The sequence below is a fragment of the Erpetoichthys calabaricus genome, chromosome 1 (genome assembly GCF_900747795.2).
Source record: "Erpetoichthys calabaricus chromosome 1, fErpCal1.3, whole genome shotgun sequence".
Lineage (NCBI taxonomy): Eukaryota > Metazoa > Chordata > Cladistia > Polypteriformes > Polypteridae > Erpetoichthys > Erpetoichthys calabaricus.
This window is the reverse complement of record NC_041394.2, coordinates 193,614,247-193,621,204: the sequence shown is the minus strand read 5'-3', so window position 1 is coordinate 193,621,204 and position 6,958 is coordinate 193,614,247. Positions and strand designations below refer to the sequence as shown.

The 6,958-nt window shown below is 40.9% G+C and overlaps 1 pseudogene; it reads right to left on the bottom strand.

Annotated features, from left to right (window-relative positions):
• Positions 1–1,072: 1,072 nt before the first annotated feature.
• LOC114655187 (uncharacterized) lies at positions 1,073–3,580 on the bottom strand (annotated as a pseudogene).
• Between the last annotated feature and the right edge of the window lie 3,378 nt (positions 3,581–6,958).

The following is a 6,958-nucleotide window of genomic DNA, read 5'->3' as shown; positions in this document are numbered from 1 at the left end:
ACAAGGAAGTAGATAGGCTAGCCAGTTGGTGCACCTCAATAATCTTAACTTGATATCTCAGAAAACATTAGAAATAATTGTGGATTTTAGGAGACACTCCTCACCTTCCACTCCCCTAGTTATAAATTATGTCACTTTCAACAGGCTGGAATCACTTACATTTCCTAGCACAACTACAGTAATAATAATAATAATGTTAATCACACATCCCTTGATACACAGACTTGAACACGTCATTAATGTTGTAAGACCCAAAACACCTCATGACACCAGGAAACAACAGACACCCTCTACCAGGTGACCCAACCAAGGTAGATCAAGTGTTGGCCTATGTTCAAGTGGAATTTTCCAGTCCCCATACATCACCCCTTTTCAACCAAATCCATCTTGATGCCCTCTCTGTAGCCTCCACACTGTTGTTGATGGCTCTTCTCTTATTTACACCAGTGAAACCCAGCATTCCATAGACTTTGCTGATGGAATGGCCTGCAAACTCTTGGCAACCCACTTTTACTGATATGTACCTGGTCTTCCACCCTTTTCTACGACAGACCTGAAGCAGTTCCTCATATTTTTTCCATTACCACTCCTGCACTTCGTTTATCCTCTCCTCCCAAGGCACAGTTATCTTCAGGAGGATGAGCTGTTTTGTAATCTTGGAAACTAGGATGATGTCATTTCAGAGTGGTCTTGGTGATAAGTGCTGAGATTTTCAGCTGTCTCTCTAGGTCGACTGTCATCACCCAGTCTCAAGCCATATAGAGCAAGCAAACAAAGTTGTTCTTGATTCTTTCCATGGGCTGCAAACCTTGAAAATTGCAATCTTCTTGGCTGTAGCACTAGCATTCTTACTCTTGCTGATCCCCTTGCTGATTGCCTTAGTGATGATCTTGAGGACTTGGTCATGTCTCTAGTTATAACACCCTTAGTATTATGCCCCGGAACAACTGCTCAGGATGTGCTCAAGGGTGACCATTTTAAGACACGTAGGGCATGCCGGAGTTTCTACCTTGCCCCATGCAGAGAAGTTGAATGGTCTAGGGAGGATGTTGTACACCCCTGAATCAAGAACTTAATCTTCCAAATGTCCTGTCTCCATTCCCTGTTCCCACTTCATCTAGGAGCCCTTTATCAGCATTGCTGTGGCTTTACTTGGTCTTTCTTCCTCCTCTGACGTGTGCACCTCCTCCAGCACCAGCCTTCACCTTTCCTTCTCACTGGTGGTGTTGTATTGGGTTAGTGGTGAGCTTCCAAGTCCTACTCTACAATGTGCCACACTCCTGATAAGGACTTTGTGTTTCATCTGAGCTTCAGCCTTCTGTAGCGCCTCAGCTGCTTTCCATTCCTCCTTGTCCTCACAACAATGCCTGCTCCAGATATTTTATCGTCCTTAGACACCAAGCAGTGCAGGTGTTAACATGCCTGTTCAATGATGAATTCCTCACTGATAGAGCTAAATGGGAGCCTGATATTATTGCTGTTCCCATATAGCCCTATACTGTTCAAGCTACATGGCATGCCCAGCCATCTGCGTAGGTAGCTGCTTACCTTACGCTTAAAACCTTCCGCTACAGTCATGGGACTTTGTAAATGAGCAGCAACCAAATGATCTTTGGGAGAATTCCATGCAGGTACACTCAGGCCTTGAACTTCCCCTGACTTGTCCACAGTTGTTAGCCATCCCTTCAGATCAGTAGTGATGGTTTTGATGGAGTCACTATACTTCAGGCTGTAGCTGAATATCTTCCTAAGACTCTTCAGTGGTTTTTCAGTCACAGATGGGATCAAGTCTTCTCCCAATTTGAAGTGAACCTTGTTAATTACTTTCCCTTTCTTCAACACTAAAGACTGGGATTTTGGGGGTTTAAAACTCATGCGTGCTCGCAACATGAGTTTCTCCAACCCCTGGAGGATCCACGTTGCTCTGGGCACTGTTGTTGTTGTGACCATAACATCATCCATGTAGGTGCTAATGGGTGGCTGTCTCACTCCGCACTTGCTAAGGGGGCCGTGGCATTCTGTCTCTGCTGACTTGACCAGCATGTTCATCACCAGTGAGAAAAAGGCCAAATGTTGATAAGCCCTACTTCCAGCTGGTGCCAGTCAAATGTCAGCGGGCCAGCAGAGTCTCTCAAGCTGAACTTATTGTAATAGTCCAGGATTAGACTTTTCATTTTCTGTGGTATATGGTACCTCTCCAGTGCCACCTGAACCAGCTTGTGAGGTATTGAGTCATATGCATTGGTCAGATCTAACCAAAGTACCACTAGGTCCCCTCTGCCTTCTCTTGCCTCCCTGATAAGTTGAGTTACTATGTCTAGGTGTTCCAGACACCCAGAAACCCCCAGTATGCCTCGTTTCTGTACCCAAGTTTCCATGAGATTGTTACTCAACAGGAAATTGTAAAGTCACTTAGCCACAATGCTGAAGAAGATCTTACTTCCCACTCTTTATAAAGAGATGACCCGAAACTGATCGATGTTCTCTTCTTTGTGTATGAATACTCCTTTGGTGTATGTCCATGACTGGACAATCACCCCCCTCCCCAAATCACTTACAGAGACCTAGAAGAGCCAATGAAGCAGCTTCGGGCAGTTATTATAAACTCTGCAGCACACACCACTTGGGCCAGGTGCAGAGCTAAATCTCACCTCCCTAACCACTTCCTCCACTTTGCTGAGACTTGGCTCCTTCAGAGTTAATTCTGTTTTTGTCTCTGGTGAAGCTATCAGTGACCTACACTTGCCCAATGGTTGGTCCCTCTTGTTATCGCTGTAGGTGCGCTTAAGGTTCTCATTTATCATGCCTCATGAGCTCTTCTTCTGCCTAAGTACTTGCTTGGTTAACTTAAAAGGGCTGGCAAGGAATGCTGTCAACAATACAAAACCACACCTGATCTTCCTTCGGGAAAGCGTAAACCAGTGACCATAACCGCAACAGGGGAATGCCTAGGTGTGGATCTAATCGAATCATTTACCAGGAGTAAACACCGGAAGACCTACCTGATGGTGGTTATGGAGAATTTTGTGGACAGTTTTACCAGATGGGTGGAGCTATTCCCAAAGGCTAATGCCAGAGGGAAAAAATGCCCCATCCGTAAGGACGAGATATTTACCCATTGGATGGGGTCGCCGAAGAACATCATCATGTTGTGGAAACAGTGTAGGGTGGTCCATCTGAAGACTGCGGCATACTACCCCCAATCCAGTCGCAATGAGCAGGTGAACCAGACCCTGAAGACCATGATTGCATTTATCGTCAGAGACAACCAACAGGAGTGGACTAAGTGGCTGCCTGAACTCCGGTTCGCACAGAACATGGCAGTATATGAGGTTACAGGTGAGACCCCAGCATTGTTAACTTTTGGCAGACAGCTTACAGGTCCTGTAGAAAGGTGCTTGGTCACAATCCACCCAAACCAGATACACCTATTCACGACCAGCTCCAAACCACCCACCGCATTACACAACATGTGAAGGACAGGACGATGGCAGCCCAGTCCAGACAATCTCAGTCGTACTACCTGAGACACAAGTCTTCTCAGATCTTGGTTGGTGAGAACATCTGGATTAGGACTCATCCCCTCTCCAAAGACTCAAAAAAATTTACAGCTAAGGTTCAGTGGCTTATTAAGTAGAGTGGAGATTGGCAGTAACAAAAAAAGTGCAAACTGTGAACATTGCCAATCTTAAGCCTTGGTTTGTCCATACACAACGACCCTTGGAATGTAGCAGCACCACTTAAGATGTCCTCCATATCCCAGTTGTGTAATGGTATTGAACAGCTTCGGGGGGCATAGGGACCGATGAAAAGAAGACTGAGCAGGCCAGCCCTTTAAAGAAGAACCTAAAAGACGCCAAGGAGATCGCAGTCATCTGTCTGTTTGTTAATACACCTCATATACACAATTGGATTATGACACGACCACCTTGGATTACAGTTTCTGTCTGTAAGTATGTGCTGCCCTGTGCTGGTTTGTCCGAGTGAGTTTGTACTGATTAGATACATCTTCATCTGAGGGAGCGCTCCCTATCACTTCAAACCTCACACTGTATCAGGATCCTGGTAGAATAAAACTTTACATTGCTTTCAGAAAGCTGTTCACAGTGTGGTTCGATCATGCATTCATCATCAACTGCCCCTGCTATACCAAACTATTTTGGACATTGTATTTATTGCTGTTGTTTGCTGTTGCCAGGCTAATACTGTAGAACAATTTAAAAAAACAATTATTGTAAAATGGCTTTTTCGTAGAAACATTTTAGATGTATTCCTATTACACTATATTGGCATTGAATTATCATTTTTATCTGGGTTCTGCAGTTCCCTACTAATATGTACTATTCTCTGCTGTCTTTTCCTGTTCTTCTGTGGTGGCGATCTGTACCACCATCACCTGATCAAGGTACCATGCTGCCCAATGTGTTTATGGCTTGAATGGGGGGTATACCAGATGTCCACATAACCATCATCATCAATTTCTTACATGTGAAGCCTGAAAACCATGAGGACTGATTTAGAACATCTATGTTAGTTAGAAGTTGGGTGTTGGGAGTTGGGTGATCTTTTGACCTTGGAACCCCTGCAGATTTTTTTTCTCTCCAGCCTAACTGGAGTGTTTTTTGTTGTGTTTTCTGTCCTTCTGGTTATCCGACTTTGCTGAAACTTTTTTGTTTATGTTTTATATTAACTTCTTTTATTTAATTTTGTAAAGCACTATAAGCTACACAGCTTGTATTGAAAATGTGATATATATATAAATATTGTTGTTGTTATACATTATTATTGCTATCAAGGAACTGGGGCAGGCCTTGAAGTACGTGTCTTTGATTATATTGTGTGTTCTTTTTCATCATTTGATTAATATCTTTCATTGCTAATTATCTATTCATTGTGCTACGAACAGTGTTTCTGTGTGTGAGTGCCAGGTCAAGGTTGGGTGTGTTCCTAGGGTTCCCACAATAAAATAAACAAATTACTGTCCTGAGAAGGTGTGACTCTTAAGAGTCCCACAACCATTACATGTTTAATCATCACATTTAGAATTTAAGTTATGGGACACATTTCTGAGGTTCATAGATGATAAATTATAATTATATATTTATATAAAATCTATAGAAATTATATACATATATTTATATATAAATTAAAGATTATATAATATATAATCTATGTATGTAGACAGGGTTAAAGGGGAAAATTAGGTCAACTTTTATTCATAGATAGCAGGACTTTTTTGAACATTAGTCACCTGATATTTACTGTACTTACTAATTTACTGTTTGGGCAAACAATACAAGCTCTCCCAAAAATGGCCAAGCTCCAAACAGGACCCCAGTTGCTCTTTAATGGTACTTACATTGTCTGTAGATAAAATGTTCATCTATATTTGCTCAAAGGATAGTGTGGGGCTTGCTATTTTGGCCTATGTTAACAGTTCATACCAAACTGTCACACCCACCCTGTTGCAAAAGAGTAAGGTCAATAAGAATAAAAGCTCCAAATATAAAACTGATTAAAGATTAGGATACAACCTTTGATATCAAACCACTGATCTTTAACAATGATCACAATTAAATTTCTAGATGGCAACAGGGGTTGCTTCATAACAGCAATTGGTATTCTTATTATGGTTGTCTTCATGTCAAGAAGTGTGATCTATATTTAATGAAATCTCTTTGTAAATTAGGACGTAGGATCTGGTGACTTTTATGATGATGTTAAACACTTAGTAAAAAAAATTGATTAGTTGTTCTGAAAGAACCAAAGGGAGAGATTGTAAGAGAAAAGATTAAAAAACTTGCTTAAAAAGGCTTGCTTCTTAAATGAGGTCATCTTGATTTCATTTGCATCAGTACAGTTAAATTATGAAAAGAAGCCATAAATAATATTTAATTTTATATTTTGTTTTCTGACAACCGTTTACATATAAGAAGTCTTATTTCTTTTCACAAAGTATTCACCCATGACTCTTAATGATTAACTATTTTGTGAATTTATGTAATACTTAATTCAGAGGTGTGTTTCTGGACTATACCATTTATCTGTATGCTGATTAGTGTATTTAAATTGCCTTGTAGTCATTATATGCAAATTAACCTAGCTGACTAAAGGAAGCATTCTGTCAGATTTCTTCAGTCTGCCATGATGCCTTTAACACTGGGGTTCCACCTGTTGGTGTAAATAAAGGGCGTCCATTTTTGGATTTCATACATAACAAAGGCTCAAAATCCATCTTGATTTTCTGATTATTTTTAGCATCAGTTTTCACCCACCAGTACTAAATTACAGATATTGTATGCCCATCCCATGAAGACTTCTTCAGAATTAACATCATGCCCCATTCAGGTGACCTAGATGTATCTTAAAGCAGGGACAATGTCTAAATATCATCAGTCCTCTTTCATCCTACATCTGGAAAGAAACTCTGCTTTAGTGAAGTTAGGCATCTTTGAAAAAAAAAAGAAGCCTAACCCTGAAAACTAGGACTGACACCAGGAGAGAACCCAACACTGTCTTTTCTGTTGTGGCTCTATCCTAAACTTCTTAACAGACAGGCGCACAGCCTATCACTAAATTGTGAAGCTTATTTTTAACTAGTAATATAAATACACAATACCTGGGTGAGGGATGAATAAACTATTACTTTAGACGAAGTCTCATTTCTCATGGTTGGTTTCCATCAGTCCTAATATGCATACTTATGCTGGCTTTTGTCTGGTGTGTTTCTTCCTTTTTGTGGTAATAAAAATCAAAAGTAGGGAATGGGATGAGTGCATAGTACAGTGCATCCGGATAGTATTCACAGCGCATCACTTTTTCCACATTTTTTTATATTTACAGCCTTATTCCAAAATGGATTAAATTCATTTTTTTCCTCAGAAATACTTTGTCGATGCACCTTTGGCAGCAATAACAGCCTCAAGTCTTTTTGAATATGATGCCACAAGCTTGGCAC